Here is a 20297-nt window from a genome sequence, read left to right as displayed (position 1 = left end):
CAATGACTCCAGTTTAAAACACTAACCATGACATACAAAGCCATCCACAACCTGTCTCCTTCCTACATCTGTGACCTAGTCTCCTGGTACTTACCTGAACGTAACCTTCGATCCTCACAAGATCTTCTTCTCTGCTTCCCTCTCATCTCCTCTTCCCACTAACTCATCCAAGATTTCTCCCGTACCTCCCCCATACTCTGGAATGCTCTGCCACATCATATCAGACTCTCGCTTAACATGACAAGCTTCAAATGGAACCTGAAGACTCACCGCTTCCGACAAGCCTACAACCTGCTGTAGCCTTCAGTCTGATATAACGCCGCACAACCAGCTCTACCCTAACCTACTGTATCCTCACTTATCCCTTGTAGACTGTGAGCCCTTCCGGGCAGGGACCTCTATCCTCCTGTACCAGTCTGTACCTTGTAATGTTTATGATTATTGTACATGTCCCTATTATGTATACCCCTTTCACATGTAAAGCGCTATGGAATAAATGGCGCTATAATAATAAATAATAATAATAATAATCATCATCATCATCATTTATCATTAGAGAGAAACAAATATTCTCCAATTCCTTCGGGTTAATTTCGCAAACAAAAGCTTGTCACAAATTATTAATATGCAAATCCCTCCTAATCAATTTAGTACATCTTGGGGCTATACAAGCATTACAAACAATAATCTGTGGCTGTTCATGGCACCAATTATGGTGTAAATTAAAGTGATACCTTGCTGTACCTGACTACTCTCTGTGCTACTAAGCCTGACTACAGCTGTCTGCTTCAGATGCGCAGCTTAGTAAAAATAGGGGGGACCCCACGTTACTTATTTTTTTTTATTTGAAGAGCAATTCAGCTGCTCTCACCCCCATTTTGCTTCCTTTGCAGCCGCATAGCCCTTACTATGACCATTTTATAGTCATTTTACAACATCAAAGTTGGTGTTCCCATTGATTTACATAGGGTTCAGGGTTTGGAGTCAAGTTCTGGTCCCGAACCAAACTTTTAAATAAAGTCCAGCAAATCCTGGTGATCTCAAACTTCCACAGGTCCTCATCCCAAATAAATTGTTATTCTTAGTTAGACATCATGAAAATAAATGTTTTCAATTCACTTGATTCTTCTTTCTGCTATTATTCTCCAACTATGAGAGCTTTTATCTCAATGCCATGACAAAATCAAAATAACTGAACACGTGCAAAAGAAATATTTAAGGTAGGATCAGACAGTTAACCCCATAAATCCCAGTCACCTTTCTCTTGCCCATTAATATATATATATATATAGAGAGAGTATTTCTACAGATGGTAAGTTAAGCAGGCAGATAGGAGAGGAAAATGTTTCTGATAATTGGGAAGGGAAGCAAGTATATCAGATAAGATGAATTACAAAGTTTCTCATATTCACCTGCATTAGTGTTGAAAGTACAGTTCCATTTTAGTGCTTCTGCATTACCTTCAACATATTTTTGTGTCCCAGATAAAAAAGATCAGTCCATAAAGGCTTGACTGGGTGCATTTGCTGTTGAGGAACTTGCTCTTAAGAAAATTCCTGCCCTCAAGCCAATTATACATTTTTGTGAACTACTACAAGAAAGATTATAAGCCATGCTTCCTATCCAATATCAGTGTCTGACATCATTAATCCATATCTGGATACATTTTGGCAAATATTTCCACAGGCAAACCTCAAGATGTTGTAGAAAGCCTTACCAGACAACATTACGCTGTTTTAGCTAGAGAAGACCGATTCCAAATTATTAACTTTAAATATGCAAAAAGCCTATTCATAGGGAAAGATGACTTGAACTCTAGCACCACCTATTGGATGCAGCAATCCTAAAGTTCAATATTGACCCATTAACGAGCCTTGTTTAATAACTTAGGATAAGAAGCCAAACAAAACAGTCCATTGGCAGACCTGTTTTGGAGAGTTAGCCCATTATCAAAGCAAAGGAAAAGGTGAAAGGCTTTCAAGTCAGAGTCTAAAATGGAACATTTTTCCTTGTGGAGAATGCCAAGTCAGCATACAAAGGTTTATTTGCTGCAAGGCAGTTTATCTGTGGTGCTTGAATCTCCCTCCTGCCAAATTCTTCCTCAATGACAGTGGTGTATATGGAAATCTTTATCAATCAGGTGGATGATGAGGAAATTAGAATGTGCTACTTCAAACAGGATGGTGAAATGTTTCACATGTCGGTTGTCACCAAGACAGACATTGAAAGCTTCTTTGAAAACAGGGAAATTTCCCAGGGACTATGGCTACCAAGGACTCCTGATTTAACACCGCTGGATTTTTTCCTTTGGGGAAATTAGAAAGGTCATGTCTACAGTAACAAGCCACGAACATTACAGACACTTGGGAGAAAATACAGAGAAAAATTCAGGATATGCAATGGTGCATGCAGTCCTTGGATGTGAATGTTGGACATTTTTAACACCTGCTTTAAAACATAGGTTTCGCATGAACCAAAGTATCAACAGATCAAATTTCAGTACCATTAGAAGCTACACCAATTTTTCCAGGTAAATATGTATAATATATATAATTATACACCTCAGATAAAAAACTACTACATCTTGTATTTTGTAGGACCTCCATAGGACCTCCATAATTTTTAAGGCCATCACTAAGTCTTCCAGGCGTGGAATGAATTAGTTTTCAACATATTGCAATATCGATATTTTTCCATTCTTTAAGAAAAAACTTTTCTAAAGCCTGTATATTGTATGGAGCGTGGTGATCACCTTTTCTCTTCAGAATACCCCATAGATGTTTGACTTGGTTCAGATAAGGAGACATACCTGGCCACATTGAATCGCTTTAACCTTGTTCTTCAGAAATTTAGCATATGTGTGATTTGCATCATTGTCACAATAGAATATATATATATATATATATATATATATATATATATATATATATATATATATATATATATATATATATATATTTGACTAATTTGCATCTGGCTAGTTATACAGCTTATTTCATGTTACTGCATTGTTAGTTTTGCTCCTAAAAATATAAAGTTACATTTGAATTATTTTGTTAGTATTTGGTAAATCCACCTTTAGCTTTCAACACTGTTAGAATGCTTCTGGTCATGCTCTCAATCAGATTCAAGCATATCTTGCCCATATTCTGGTCCAAGGTCTTTTGTACACATTCCCAATATTGGTTCATACTGGTCAAATCACTTGGGTATGTATTCAGCTTTTTATTCAACTCTACCTACAAATGTTCGATTGGGTTGATGTCTGGGATCTGTGGGGGCAAATCCAGCACCTCTTGATCATTGTTATTGAACCATTTCTTCTCAAATCTAGATTTATGCTTTTGGTCATTGTTCTCTGGAACACTTTTCATATGCATAGTACTTGAACATATGAAGTAAATCATCTTGCAGGATACTCACACATAGCTCAGCATTGAGACCACCATTGCCTGTGAAATAACCTGATATAACCTAGCTTAATAAACTGAACTTTAAAATAATTTCAATTTCTGGAACTGTTAACCCCTTTTCCCTTGTTTCCAGACCCATTCATACCCATCAGAGAATAATCTACTGACTTTAGTCTCATCTCTCCAAATCACCAGTCTACAATCTTCTACTGTCCATTTTTCTTAATTTTTTTACAAACTAGAGTCAACATTTCTTATGACAATATTGAAGTCAAGTGTTTTTCACCTTTCTTCAGGCAACCATTCCAAGCTTGTGTAATGTGCATCTCATGGTGTTTTTATATATGTCCGTGATATCACTATTATGAAGCAAAGGAGCCACCTCAACTTCCATGTTTGTCACGCGATAACTGATAGACCTCATGATGAGCCGACCTAAGGATTCCAATATTTTGCCTGGACGTTCACTTCCTGGCTTTTAAATGGATAAATAGATTTCCTTTTGTATTTACCCAGGTTTCATGACACTCACATGAGGCAGCTTGGCAATTTTCTTGGCCAAAGAGCCACTATTGATGAGCTGGATGATGCCATTTGTCTTTTCTTGGGAAATCTTTTTCAAAGCAAGGGGTGGGCGTTTTTTTTTTTCCATTTCATGGGGGGTGCATACTACATCTGATCACGCTGTTGTTACCCTCAGTGTGAGAATTTAATGCACTCCAAGCAGCTCACATTGGGCAGTGCACCATGCATAACTGAGCACAGCGAAGCTAGTGTGAATGATTTGCATTTGTAAAGCATTTGAACTCGGAACCCGAACTTTGTTTTCTTGGAAAAATCTGACTTCTTACCGAACACCAAACAGCAAACTTCAGGTTCATTCATCTCTAACACTGACCTATTAGGGAATCTGAGAACAGGTTGTAATTTGTAGTGTACAGGAAAAAAAGATTTTTCAAACACCAGCAGCAAAACAGTAACAATGCAGTGACGTGACAATAATCTGCATAGCTAATTATATGCTAAACAGTCATAGATATGGTGCTTAAAAGATAAAAGTTTAAAAAAATGTTACCCTTTTGCTCATTAGTGTATATCAATATATATATATATATATATATATATATATATATATATATATATATATATATAACAAAGGAGAAAAATACATTAATCGTACATCCCAAAAATACATTGATCTAAAAGCCGCTAGGCAAAAATTTTAATAGAACATGAGGTTCTTAGTTACCATTCAGATCAGACTGTATTAAGCCCACTGCCACGTCACGGCGAACCTCTTGAGTGGGTTCCTATTTTTGGGATGGTTGTCTTTACTGTATATATATATATATATATAATGCTCAAAAAATTAAAGGGAACACTCAAATAACACATCATAGATCTGAATGAATGAAATATTGTCATTGAATACTTTGTTCTGTACAAAGTTGAATCTGCTGACAACAAAATGACACAGAAATCATCCATGGAAATCAAATGTTTTAACAAATGGAGGCCTGGATTTGAAGACACACAAAATGAAAGTGGAAACAAGTCAAAATGAAAATCAAAATAAGACAAAACAAAATTAAAGTGGAAACAAGTCAAAATGAGGATCAGTATTGTGTGTGGCCTCCACGTGCCTGTATGACCTCCCTACAACGTCTGGGCATGCTCCTGATGAGGTTGCGGATGGTCTCCTGAGGGATCTCTCCCAGACCTGGACTAAAGCATCCGCCAACTTCTGGACAGTCTGTGGTGCAATGAGACGTTGGTTGATGGAGCGAGTCATGATGTCTCAGATGTGATCAATCGGATTCAGGTCTGGGGAACGGGCAGGCCAGTCCATAGCTTCAATGCCTTCATCTTGAAGGAACAGCTGACACACTACAGCCACATGAGGACTGGCATTGTCCTGCATTAGGAGGAACCCAGAGTCAACCGCACCAGCATATGGTCTCATATGGGGTCTGAGGATCTCATCTCGGTACCTAATGGCAATCCGGTTACCTCTGCAAGCACATGGATGGCTGTGCGGCCCTACAAAGAAATTCCACCCCACACCATTACTGACCAACTGCCAAACCGGTCATGCTGAAGGATGTTGCAGGCAGCAGATTACTCTGCACGACGTATCTAGACTCTGTCACGTCTGTCACATGTGCTCAGCATGAACCTGCTTTCATCTGTGAAAAGCACAGGGCGCCAGAGGCAAATTTGCAAATCCTGGTGTTCTGTGGCAAATGCCAAGCGTCCTGAACGGTGTTGGGCACTGAGCACAACCCCCTTCGGTGGACGTCGGGCCCTCATGCCATCCTCATGGAGTCGGTTTCTGTATATATACAGTGCCTTGCGAAAGTATTTGGCCCCTTGAATTTTTCAACCTTTTTCCATATTTCAGACTTCAAACATAAAGATAAAAATGTTAATGTTATGGTGAAGAATCAACAACAAGTGGGACACAATTGTGAAGTTGAACGAAATGTATTGTTTATTTTAAACATTTTAAAAAATAAATAACTGAAAAGTGAGGCGTGCAAAATTATTCGTCCCCTTTAAGTTAATACTTTGTAGTGCCACCTTTTGCTGTGATTACAGCTGCAAGTCGCTTGGGGTATGTGTTTATCAGTTTTGCAAATCGAGAGACTGAAATTCTTGCCCATTCTTCCATTGCAAATAGCTGGAGCTGAGTGAGGTTGGCTGGAGAGCGTTTGTGAACATAGTCTATGACATTCTCTGAGTCAAATGACATGGTTGTTCAAAATATCGTGATTGTAAATACAACGGTGTGGATTCCTTTAGCGGACACACATACATACACATACATACATACATACATACAATCATATATATAAATATGCGGTGTATAAATATTTTGATATATATATATATATATATATATATATATATATATGCACTATTGACAAAAATTTAGGGATGTATGGATGTCGGGTGAAATTAAATTTGTGTAAAATGTAAAAAGTCCACACTACAGTGACATTTTATCATGACAGTACGGAGTCCATGTAGAAGCATGCAATGATGATTTCTTCATATCAACAATTTAATTAAACTAAAGCCATAAAAAGTGGTGGATAAAACCCCTAAAAATATAAATTTTTCAATAACTGTTCATGTGGCCATGAACATCAAATACAACTTGCCAACAGTGTCTCATGCTGTCACAAGTCAAGTTATTGTCTGCTGGGGCATGGCATCCCACTTTTCTTGAAGGACAGCCCTCAGGTCAATGAGTTTCTGGGGTTCAGTGTTTGGGCCTCTACACGGGGACTTAGCTGATCTTATAGATTTTCTATGGAATTTAGGTTTGAAGGATGTGCAGGCCACTATATTTCAGGTACCCCAGTCTTCAGCAGCTGTTCTCTAATAATTTGTCCTTGGTGACCTGTAGCATTGTCATTCATGAGAATAAACTTAGGCCTGTGCTATTCATAAAAAGGCACAATGACTGGATTCATTATGTTATTCAAGTAGTAGTGGCTTGTCACTGTATCATTCACAAAGTGCAGGGAAGTTCTGTATTGACTAGACACACCTACCCGCACTATAACACCACTAAAGCCTAAAAACACTCCTCTGGTGATAACATTGTTGATGCATAGCGCTCTCCTTAAAGCATCAACATCATTGGCGGCCATCATTTTTACTCAAGGTGAATCAACTTTCATCAGTTTCTCAGCCAACAGGTCCCTCATCTGGGAAGACGATGACATCTGTGCCTGGTGATGTGATCAGATACCCTTGCAGGTTGTCTAGCACACAGATCACACATATATAAATAGTTTTAATGGTCTGTGACACTTGTTTTCCTCTTACCTCCCTTAAATGTGAAGTTGTCGTCATTCAACATCCGGTTACAAAGGGCATTGTTCCCTATGAAATGGTCATCAGTGGGGAATGTAGCCAAAGAACGCTTACTTCTGCCTTTCTGTGACTCTTCCAGTCTCTTTGTATCTGTCCTGTACCATGCTGATGACACTATGTGACACCATAAGCTTAGTGGACACTTCTGCTTAAGAACATCCTTCTTACGGGTCACAATGTTGATCAATTTTCAGCATGAACAGGAGGACCATTTAATTATTATTCTTAACTGAACCCCAAAATGTATTATTTGACTCATGAAACAAACAGCTGTGGTGAATTTTGTTTATTAAGCTCCTTGTTAGAGAACAGCACGTTGTGCAAAAGAAACTGAAGAATTGAGCAGCTGGATATTTGCATTCAAAAGTTTATAGAAGGTCACATTGGGTTCACCTCAAAAGGTATGTATATGTATGTATATGTATATATATATATATATATATATATATATATATATATATATATATATATATATATATATATATATATATATAGTTAGTATATTTTGCTATATGAACTATTAAATGTGTTTAATTCAAGTTTTTACTTTTTTAATTGCAGTAGTGATCAAACCATTGTGAAATTACACTAGGTGTGATGTAATTTTAATTCATGCTTAGTCAAAAGATACATTAAACATCATCAATTAGTTAGTGAAAAAACAATAAAATATAGCTAAATATAGGTTTAAAACTTTTTAGCTCCCATCAAATATGAGTTTTTTTCAGAAACTCTAAAATTCCTTCTCATTTAGTCATAATATTCCGGAATTGAATATTTACTGCCAAATCTGTCTAGCTGCAAGTTATGCAGAAAATAAATAAATTAACATTCAGCTAATGCTATATTACCAGGAAAATACTATGAATGTTATAATCAGGAGAGACATGATATTTATAGTGGCTATAAAATGTCTTTTTATATATGAATATCTTAAGCTGGAGTGCACATTTAACTATTAACACAATCTGGAGCAACTCATAAATACTATATTTAAATTAGAGAAATAAAGACATTTTGTAGAAATTGGTAGATTTTACAATCGACTTGGCTTTTTTCTTTATAAGCTTTTTACAGTTCTCTTTCTCATAGATGAAAGCATTATTTTAAGTTGAGCAACCTTCATTCATTTGCAAGCTATGGAATGTACTGTATATGCATCTGTAATTGTGGACTTCTTTAACCCTTTTTTTGCTAAGATCATGTCCTTGCAGGGTAACAATTTAGAAGCTCAGAAAAAAATGATTTGTATGTGTTTATAGCTTTCTCTCCTGACTCTCACTTAAAGGGAACCAACCAACAGGTTTTTGCCCTATAAACTAGAGGCAGTGCCATAATGGTGCTAGAATGCTGATTGAAATGATATGTTTAGTTAAGAAATACGAGGCTTCATTGCAGAATAATCCTTTTTCAATCATTCAAAAATGTCATCATGGTGCAATGGCTTAAGCATTGGGATGGGAGTTTGTGGTTGGTAAAGGGATTAAAAATGAAGAACTTACGAGAAGAAAAGCTTTGTATGGCACAACATCTTTTGCCAAATGAGTTGACTTTGGACTGAAGACACCTCCAGGACTTCACATAAGAGTTTTTATCATTCTTTGCTCTATGTCATTTTCTCATTATGCACAGCACAAAGTGAATTATTGTGAAACTTTTAACTTGTGCAATTTGGCATATTAGGTGCCCCAAGCATTGAATGGTACCCGAAGAAATGGATGAAATATATGATTGATTTGTTATTTAAATTCATTTACAATCAACGTCCTGACAATGGAGGCCAACTCAAGACACAGAGCTCTGATTTGAACTCTGCAGAAAGCAGCAGTGATATGAGGCTTTGCCTATGGTCTTGTATTTTTGAGCACTCACAATTATTAGAGGAGGAGAATCTATATGATTTGGCAACTATGTGATTGACCATAATGGAGAGTGGCAGTGGAGGATAGATACAGTCAGGGCCAGAAATATTTGGACAGTGACACAAGTTTTGTTATTTTAGCTGTTTACAAAAACATGTTCAGAAATACAATTATATATATAATATGGGCTGAAAGTGCACACTCCCAGCTGCAATATGAGAGTTTTCACATCCAAATCGGAGAAAGGGTTTAGGAATCATAGCTCTGTAATGCATAGCCTCTTTTTCAAGGGACCAAAAGTAATTGGACAAGGGACTCTAAGGGCTGCAATTAACTCTGAAGGCATCTCCCTCCTTAACCTGTAATCAATGAAGTAGTTAAAAGGTCTGGGGTTGATTACAGGTGTGTGGTTTTGCATTTGGAAGCTGTTGCTGTGACCAGACAACATGCGGTCTAAGGAACTCTCAATTGAGGTGAAGCAGAACATCCTGAGGCTAAAAAAAAAAGAAAAAATACATCAGAGAGATAGCAGACATGCTTGGAGTAGCAAAATCAACAGTCGGGTACATTCTGAGAAAAAAGGAATTGACTGCTGAGCTTGGGAACTCAAAAAGGCCTGGGCGTCCACGGATGACAACAGTGGTGGATGATCGCCGCATACTTTCTTTGGTGAAGAAGAACCCGTTCACAACATCAACTGAAGTCCAGAACACTCTCAGTGAAGTAGGTGTATCTGTCTCTAAGTCAACAGTAAAGAGAAGACTCCATGAAAGTAAATACAAAGGGTTCACATCTAGATGCAAACCATTCATCAATTCCAAAAATAGACAGGCCAGAGTTAAATTTGCTGAAAAACATCTCATGAAGCCAGCTCAGTTCTGGAAAAGTATTCTATGGACAGATGAGACAAAGATCAACCTGTACCAGAATCATGGGAAGAAAAAAGTTTGGAGAAGAAAGGGAACGGCACATGATCCAAGGCACACCACATCCTCTGTAAAACATGGTGGAGGCAACGTGATGGCATGGGCATGCATGGCTTTCAATGGCACTGGGTCACTTGTGTTTATTGATGACATAACAGCAGACAAGAGTAGCCGGATGAATTCTGAAGTGTACAGGGATATACTTTCAGCCCAGATTCAGCCAAATGCCGCAAAGTTGATCGGACGGCGCTTCATAGTACAGATGGACAATGACCCCAAGCATACAGCCAAAGCTACCCAGGAGTTCATGAGTGCAAAAAAGTGGAACATTCTGCAATGGCCAAGTCAATCACCAGATCTTAACCCAATTGAGCATGCATTTCACTTGCTCAAATCCAGACTTAAGATGGAAAGATCCACAAACAAGCAAGACCTGAAGGCTGCGGCTGTAAAGGCCTGGCAAAGCATTAAGAAGGAGGAAACCCAGCGTTTGGTGATGTCCATGGGTTCCAGACTTAAGGCAGTGATTGCCTCCAAAGGATTTGCAACAAAATATTGAAAATAAAAATATTTTGTTTGGGTTTGGTTTATTTGTCCAATTACTTTTGACCTCCTAAAATGTGGAGTGTTTGTAAAGAAATGTGTACAATTCCTACAATTTCTATCAGATATTTTTGTTCAAACCTTCAAATTAAACGTTACAATCTGCACTTGAATTCTGTTGTAGAGGTTTCATTTTAAATCCAATGTGGTGGCATGCAGAGCCCAACTCGCGAAAATTGTGTCACTGTCCAAATTTTTCTGGACCTAACTGTAGATGGCCGCAAATTCTCGCCAATTCTATATCATAACAGAAAATTTATTAGTGAAGATTTTGAAATGTAGTTGAGTATATTTGGGCCTACACCGAAGTTGGATATTTGTCACTAGATTTTTGCCACCTAATCTCAGAGCAGCAAGGTGTAGAGACAGACACTGTGTCACTTATTGGGCTGTTGGCTGTTTTAACTAAAATAATTGTTTTATTTGCAGGAGATTATAATTTGCAGACTATTAAGCCTGCTGCCAGGTAGTCAAGTATATTCATGTGCTCTGTATAGCCATGTCCCCACCACAGATTGGCATCTTTCTGTGTACACTGCATTGTCAGAAAGCTGCCAGTTACCTTATCAAAATGACAGCAAGTAGTCCAGTAAAGCCCTTATTAGATGGGGCAAAAATTGCTCAGAAATTCGCAATATAATTTGAATCAGAGTGATATTCGCAGTGTTTAATAGCTGCTAACGATCAAAATATTGTTTGATTCTCACAAAAGCTGATCATTCAACTTGCTTCAAAAGTATCGCTTGTTGGCATAAAATTTCAGAGTGTAATAAGTTGTTACCACCTAATTAACACATCACACTAGAGGAATGGATTCATCATTGTAGGTGTGCATGGGTGTGCGAAAACACATGCCTATTAAAACACATTGTTTGCACATGAATAGCAAATGGCATTACCTATTTTACTGGCCAGCAAGATCGCTACTAATATTAATTCCTCACAGATAATTGTGTAAAACAGCATGAAAACTAATTTTGTCAATGTTCTCAACTTTCATAATTATGGGTGTGTGAAAAATCTGAAAGCGACTTGTCATGATGCCAAATAAATTCTCTACAACTCTGCGTGCATGTGATAATCAATAATTAAATATTCTCTGATTTTCCTTCCCAATTCTTTGTGGATGAGGATTGAGAAAATGAGATATCAGTGGAAAAGATTTGCCCCAAGTGAAAACAAAATTTGTGTTCTTTAGCATCTGCATTCCTTGGCAACTTTTCATTTTTTTTTTGTTTTGGCATTGAAGACATTCACTATGTTCCAGTACATCGCCATTCGAAACCCATCAATTTTCATTCACATCTACCATTAAGACTTCACAATTAGTGTTCACTAGGGCCAACAAAATTACACTAAAGAAGCCCTTGCAGTTATACAAAAAGAATCATGAGTTAGGTGGTTGAATATTGTGGATTATGGCTTCTGATTTAATTCACCAAAGCAGGGATGCCACCAGGAATTTAATATTGGCAACATTTTTGGGCACCCTTTAGACTCCGCTCGGGCTCCACCCTAAAAATGCCTTCACCCCTCAAACTTTGCATAATCCCAAAGCCAGTCTTGGAAAAACTCCACATTTGCAAAACGTCCCCACAAATCATGCATTAACTGTTGTTCAGTTCTGCTTTGCTGTGCAGCTATCATTTTGACAGCATGAAAAAAGCTGCATTCACCATTTTTTGGGTTGTCAAAATCATGAGCCCCAGACAGAATTATCAGCCATATGTATATATATATATATATATATATATATATATATATACCGTATTTTTTCGGACACACTCCACCACTGAGCCGTCGCCGCCGCTCCCGCCACTGAGCCGTCGCCGCCGCTCCCACCACTGAGCCATCGCCGCCGCTGCCACCACTGAACCGGGACCGCGGACACACTCCACCACTGAGCAGTCCCTGCCGCTGCCACCACTGAGCAGTTGCCGCCGCTCCCACCACTGAGCCGTCGCCGCCACTCCCACCACTGAGCCGTCACCGCCGCTGCCACCACTGAATTGGGACCGCGGACACACTCCACCACTGAGCAGTCCCTGCCACCACTGAGCAGTCGCCGCCGCTTCCACCATTGAACCGGGACCGCGGACACTCACTGCACCAGCCTGCTGCATGGCTCACCCGCCACGGCTGCTGCCGCCACCACGGACCCAACGGATCCTGCCACCGCGGACGCCACCGCGCCTGCAACCACGGATGCCACGGCACCTGCAACCACGGACCCCGCTGCCACTGACCTGCCGCACCTGCCAGCACAACCTGTGCCTCCTGTGACCCCGCTTCAAAACCACTGCTGTCCCCCTCCGGTAAGAGAACACCGGAGTATAATACGGACCCCGTTTTTCTTTTTTTTACCTTTTTTTATGTCTAAGTTTGGGGTGCGTCTTATATTCCGGTGCGTCTTATAAAGCGAAAAATACGGTATATATATATATATATATATATATATATATATATATGTATATATATATATATATAGTTATATATTTATATATATATATATATATATATATATATATATATATATATATACGCAGCTCTGGCAAAAAGAATAAAAAAAATACTGCAAAATTTTCAGTTTTCCTGATTTTTCTCTTTATACTTCTCTGGTGTATATATATCTATATATATATATAGAGATGAAACCAGAAGTTTGCATACACTTTCTAAAAAGACACATATTCTACTTACAGTTAGGTCCAGAAATATTTGGACAGTGACACAATTTTCGCGAGTTGGGCTCTGCATGCCACCACATTGGATTTGAAATGAAACCTCTACAACAGAATTCAAGTGCAGATTGTAATGTTTAATTTGAAGGTTTGAACAAAAATATCTGATAGAAATTGTAGGAATTGTACACATTTCTTTACAAACACTCCACATTTTAGGAGGTCAAATGAAATTGGACAAATAAACCAAACCCAAACAAAATATTTTTATTTTCAATATTTTGTTGCAAATCCTTTGGAGGCAATCACTGCCTTAAGTCTGGAACCCATGGACATCACCAAACGCTGGGTTTCCTCCTTCTTAATGCTTTGCCAGGCCTTTACAGCCGCAGCCTTCAGGTCTTGCTTGTTTGTGGGTCTTTCCGTCTTAAGTCTGGATTTGAGCAAGTGAAATGCATGCTCAATTGGGTTAAGATCTGGTGATTGACTTGGCCATTGCAGAATGTTCCACTTTTTTGCACTCATGAACTCCTGGGTAGCTTTGGCTGTATGCTTGGGGTCATTGTCCATCTGTACTATGAAGCGCCGTCCGATCAACTTTGCGGCATTTGGCTGAATCTGGGCTGAAAGTATATCCCGGTACACTTCAGAATTCATCCGGCTACTCTTGTCTGCTGTTATGTCATCAATAAACACAAGTGACCCAGTGCCATTGAAAGCCATGCATGCCCATGCCATCACGTTGCCTCCACCATGTTTTACAGAGGATGTGGTGTGCCTTGGATCATGTGCCGTTCCCTTTCTTCTCCAAACTATTTTCTTCCCATCATTCTGGTACAGGTTGATCTTGGTCTCATCTGTCCATAGAATACTTTTCCAGAACTGAGCTGGCTTCATGAGATGTTTTTCAGCAAATTTAACTCTGGCCTGTCTATTTTTGGAATTGATGAATGGTTTGCATCTAGATGTGAACCCTTTGTATTTACTTTCATGGAGTCTTCTCTTTACTGTTGACTTAGAGACAGATACACCTACTTCACTGAGAGTGTTCTGGACTTCAGTTGATGTTGTGAACGGGATCTTCTTCACCAAAGAAAGTATGCGGTGATCATCCACCACTGTTGTCATCCGTGGACGCCCAGGCCTTTTTGAGTTCCCAAGCTCACCAGTCAATTCCTTTTTTCTCAGAATGTACCCGACTGTTGATTTTGCTACTCCAAGCACGTCTGCTATCTCTCTGATGGATTTTTTCTTTTTTTTCAGCCTCAGGATGTTCTGCTTCACCTCAATTGAGAGTTCCTTAGACCGCATGTTGTCTGGTCACAGCAACAGCTTCCAAATGCAAAACCACACACCTGTAATCAACCCCAGACCTTTTAACTACTTCATTGATTACAGGTTAACGAGGGAGACGCCTTCAGAGTTAATTGTAGCCCTTAGAGTCATTTGTCCAATTACTTTTGGTCCCTTGAAAAAGAGGAGGCTATGCATTACAGAGCTATGATTCCTAAACCCTTTCTCTGATTTGGATGTGAAAACTCTCATATTGCAGCTGGGAGTGTGCACTTTCAGCCCATATTATATATATAATTGTATTTCTGAACATGTTTTTGTAAACAGCTAAAATAACAAAACTTGTGTCACTGTCCAAATATTTCTGGACCTAACTGTATTCTCACTGTCTGACATGAAGTCAGGATAAACCCTTCTTTTTTTAGGTCACTTGGGATTATCAAAACTATTTGTCAAATACCAGACTAGTGAGAGATCATTTTTTTAAGGCATTTTTATTACTTTCTACAAAGTCAAAACTTTACATACGCTAAGAGTGCTATGCCCTTAACAAATATGGGACAGCTCATATGATGCTGTCATGCCTTTGGAAGCTTCTGATAGGTTTATTGGCAACATTTCAGTTAATTGGGGACACACCTGTAGATGTATTTTAATGCACACCTGAAACACACTGCTTCTTTGTGCAGCATCTTGGGAAAGTCAAAAGAATTCACCAAGAAGAGAATTGTGGACTTGCACGAGTCTGGTTCATCCCTGGATGCTATGTCCAGATACCTGAAGGTTTCTCATTCATCTTTACAAACAAGTATATGCAAGTACAAGCAAGATCGGAATGTCCAGCCATCATACTGTTCAGGAAAGAGATGGGTTCTTTGTACTAGAGACAAATGTTCTTTGGTCATACATGTGCTCATCAACCCAAGAACAAAAGCAAAAGACCCTGTGAAGATGTTGGCAGAAGCTGGTAAGATTGTTTTTTATGCATAGTGAAACAAGTACTGTATACACTTGGTCTGAAAGGTCACTCTTCCAGGAAGAAGCCATTTCTTCAAAATAAACATAAAAAAGCCAGATTATTTTTTTCAAATGTACACAGGAATATAGACCTTAAAGGGAACCAATCATCAGGATTTTCATATATAAGCTAAAACCAGTGCTATAGGGGCACTATGAGGCTGATTATCTACATACCATTAGTCGTCAGCTCGGATGTTTAGGATTTCAAATCCAACAAAGTAAAGTTTAAAAATTCTGCAGCTTCTTGAGTGGCACCTGTAATGAAGCATATAATATCTGGGTGGGCATTCATATGGACTCCCGCCCCCCCTGCCTGTTGTTCCTCCCTCTCTCTGTTCTCTATGCTAATTTTACTATTCAGTACTTTCTTCACTAAGATGGCATCGGAGTTGTGCCTGCGCATAGTGCTTATCTCAGGTGCCATCTTTGTGAAGATCATGTTACCCCCTGCTGCAGGGCCGGACTGGTCATAGGGCAATTCTGGCAAATGAGAGAAGGGCTGGTCCCTGTAGTGGGCCGGTCCCTGTAGTGGGCTGCTCTCTCTATAGTCAATGCCATTATCCTCAGCAGTCTGCACGCCGGGCAACATTAATTTGCCTTGCGCGCAGTAGCATCACTGAAAGCAGCAGGAGGCAGCGCGCTGTGCTGTGACACTCCGGCCCTGCTGTTTAGTGAGATCCTGTGCCCAGTGTACTGCTGAGGAAAGCGCTGGTGAGTGCAGCTCCCTCCTTATTGTTCAAATGTGTTTGCGTCTCTCAGACGCAAATACATTTGATCAGTGACAGCACCGGGCCTGGGGTTCCGGCGTGCAACAACGTGATGAGATCAGCACCTTGCTGACATCATCACACTGCTTCGGATGCTTCTGAGACACGTTGGACAGTTGTAAGAGCTCCATGGAGGAGCCGTAGATGGAATGTGTTCTCACTATGGGTGAGTGAGGAGGGGATTAGGGCACATAATGGGGGAACATTTGTGAAAGGGACACTTTTACATAATGGCAGTGTGTGTATATATGGAGGGGTATAATATTTTGGAAAAGGGCAATGTGTGCATATACGTAGGGTATAATATTTTGGTGAGGGCCAGTGTGTGTGTGAGTGTGTGTGGGGGTATAATATTTTGGAGAAGGGCAGTGTGTGTGTGTGTGTGGGGGGGGGTATCATATTTAAAGGAGGGGCAGTTTGTGTGTATAATATTTTGGAGAGGGGCAGTGTGTGTGCAGGGAGTTAAAATATTTGGAGAGGGGCAGTGTGTGTGTCTATGGGGGTTATAATATTTTGGAGGGGGGCAGTGTGTGTGAGGGTATAATATTTTGGAGAGGGGCATTGTGTGTGTTTGTGTGTGTTTGTGGGGGGTATAATATTTTGGAGAGGGGCAGTATGTGTGTGTGCGACGGTATAATATTTTGGAGAGGGGAAGTGGGGTATAATATTTGGAGAGGGGCAGTGTGTGTGGGGGTATAATATTTTGGAGAGGGGCAGTGTGTGTGTGGAGGGAGATATTTTGTGAAGGAAGCACATCAAGTCTTTATTTAGTAGCACAGCATGGGAGATATTTATATTTTTGAGGCAGTATACTGATACATTTATTTTTAAAGGCACTGTGTCAGGAAGTGCTGCTGAAGAACAAAGAGGGAGGTCTTCAGAGACTAGCTGTGGGCATGAAATCTCATGATGGTGTTTGTACTACATGGAGACAAAAGGGACAGGAACAATTCATTCATGTTCTAGTGGTGGCTCTGGTGCTGCATTCATGTGCTGATGGTGGCTCTAGTGCTGCATTCATGTGTTAATGGGGATTCTGGCACTGCATTCATGTTCTGGTGGTGGTTCTGGTGATGTATTCATGTGCTGATGATTGTTCTGGTGTGGCTTTCATAATCTGATTGTGGTACTGGTGCTGTATTCATATGCTGATGGTGGCTTTGGTGCTGCATTCATGTGCTGCTGATGGTTCTGGTGCGGCATACATGATACTATACGTACTGATGGTGGTTCTGAACATGAAATCCAAAACAAGTTTCATGGCTATGTAAAAAAAAGCTTAAAAATAATCAAAACTTTGCTTTGACATTATGAGGAGAATTTGGCAAGATTCTGCTCAGTTTCTGCTCCAAAAGCAGTGTAAATTAACATGTTTACTAGAGATGAGCGAACCGGTCGCGGTTCGGCTCGAGGTTGGTTCGCCGAACGGACCTCCCGTTCGAGTTCGGTTCGTCGAACGTTCGACGAACCGAACTCGAACTGCATAGGAAACAATGGCAGGCAATCACAAACACAGAAAAACACCTAGAAAACACCCTCAAAGGTGTCCTAAAGGTGACAAACAACTCAAACACATTGGAAAGTGACAAGGACATATACTCATGCGAAAACAAAACAGCTGGACAAGGAAAAAGAGGAGGACACACAGATATAGGCATGGCACGCCCTTCTAAAATCATGTAAAACACCGCAAGGTGACTCCAAGCGGAGTCTCCCTTTTTTCCAAAAATTGGGCCACACACACACCCACCCCTTCAGTGGCAGCACTTGTGCCCCAGTTGTACACTTCACAGCTACATTTGCATCAAGCACATTCAAAAATACGCCATTCTTATCCGTCCCCAGGATGACACCGGGGTAGGTAGCAAAGTCTTTCCTGATCCCAGCTCTGTTCATCTTGGCTTCTTTTAAAAACACAGCAAGCAAGGGTTACTCCAAGCGGAGTCTCCCTTTTTTCCAAAAATTGGGCCACACAGACACCCACCCCATCAGTGGCAGCACTTGGGCCCTAGTTGCAAACAGGATGTTTTGATTTGCATCAAGCACATTCAAAAATACGCCATTCTTATCCGTCCCCAGGATGACACCGGGGTACGTAGATAAAGTCTTTGCTGATCCATGACTTGTTCATCTTGGCTTCTTTTAAAAACAATGTAAGCAAGGGTTACTCCAAGCGGAGTCTCCCTTTTTTTCCAAAAATTGGGCCACACAGACACCCACCCCATCAGTGGCAGCACTTGGGCCCTAGTTGCAAACAGGATGTTTTGATTTGCATCAAGCACATTCAAAAATACGCCATTCTTATCCGTCCCCAGGATGACACCGGGGTAGGTAGCAAAGTCTTTCCTGATCCCAGCTCTGTTCATCTTGGCTTCTTTTAAAAACACAGCAAGCAAGGGTTACTCCAAGCGGAGTCTCCCTTTTTTCCAAAAATTGGGCCCACACACACCCACCCCTTCAGTGGCAGCAGTTGTGCCCCAGTTGTACACTTCACAGCTAGATTTGCATCAAGCACATTCAAAAATACGCCATTCTTATCCGTCCCCAGGATGACACCGGGGTAGGTAGCAAAGTCTTTCCTGATCCCAGCTCTGTTCATCTTGGCTTCTTTTAAAAACACAGCAAGCAAGGGTTACTCCAAGCGGAGTCTCCCTTTTTTCCAAAAATTGGGCCACACAGACACCCACCCCATCAGTGGCAGCACTTGGGCCCTAGTTGCAAACAGGATGTTTTGATTTGCATCAAGCACATTCAAAAATACGCCATTCTTATCCGTCCCCAGGATGACACCGGGGGACGTAGATAAAGTCTTTGCTGATCCATGACTTGTTCATCTTGGCTTCTTTTAAAAACAATGTAAGCAAGGGTTACTCCAAGCGGAGTCTCCCTTTTTTTCCAAAAATTGGGCCACACAGACACCCACCCCATCAGTGGCAGCACTTGGGCCCTAGTTGCAAACAGGATGTTTTGATTTGCATCAAGCACATTCAAAAATACGCCATTCTTATCCGTCCCCAGGATGACACCGGGGTAGGTAGCAAAGTCTTTCCTGATCCCAGCTCTGTTCATCTTGGCTTCTTTTAAAAACACAGCAAGCAAGGGTTACTCCAAGCGGAGTCTCCCTTTTTTCCAAAAATTGGGCCACACAGACACCCACCCCATCAGTGGCAGCACTTGGGCCCTAGTTGCAAACAGGATGTTTTGATTTGCATCAAGCACATTCAAAAATACGCCATTCTTATCCGTCCCCAGGATGACACCGGGGTACGTAGATAAAGTCTTTGCTGATCCATGACTTGTTCATCTTGGCTTCTTTTAAAAACAATGTAAGCAAGGGTTACTCCAAGCGGAGTCTCCCTTTTTTCCAAAAATTGGGCCACACAGACACCCACCCCATCAGTGGCAGCACTTGGGCCCTAGTTGCAAACAGGATGTTTTGATTTGCATCAAGCACATTCAAAAATACGCCATTCTTATCCGTCCCCAGGATGACACCGGGGTACGTAGATAAAGTCTTTGCTGATCCATGACTTGTTCATCTTGGCTTCTTTTAAAAACAATGTAAGCAAGGGTTACTCCAAGCGGAGTCTCCCTTTTTTTCCAAAAATTGGGCCACACAGACACCCACCCCATCAGTGGCAGCACTTGGGCCCTAGTTGCAAACAGGATGTTTTGATTTGCATCAAGCACATTCAAAAATACGCCATTCTTATCCGTCCCCAGGATGACACCGGGGTAGGTAGCAAAGTCTTTCCTGATCCCAGCTCTGTTCATCTTGGCTTCTTTTAAAAACACAGCAAGCAAGGGTTACTCCAAGCGGAGTCTCCCTTTTTTCCAAAAATTGGGC

Source organism: Anomaloglossus baeobatrachus, chromosome 2 (assembly GCF_048569485.1).
Source record: "Anomaloglossus baeobatrachus isolate aAnoBae1 chromosome 2, aAnoBae1.hap1, whole genome shotgun sequence".
In the NCBI taxonomy this organism is placed as follows: Eukaryota; Metazoa; Chordata; class Amphibia; order Anura; family Aromobatidae; genus Anomaloglossus; species Anomaloglossus baeobatrachus.
The sequence above is the reverse complement of the archived record's forward strand: the minus strand, read 5'-3'. Positions refer to the sequence as shown.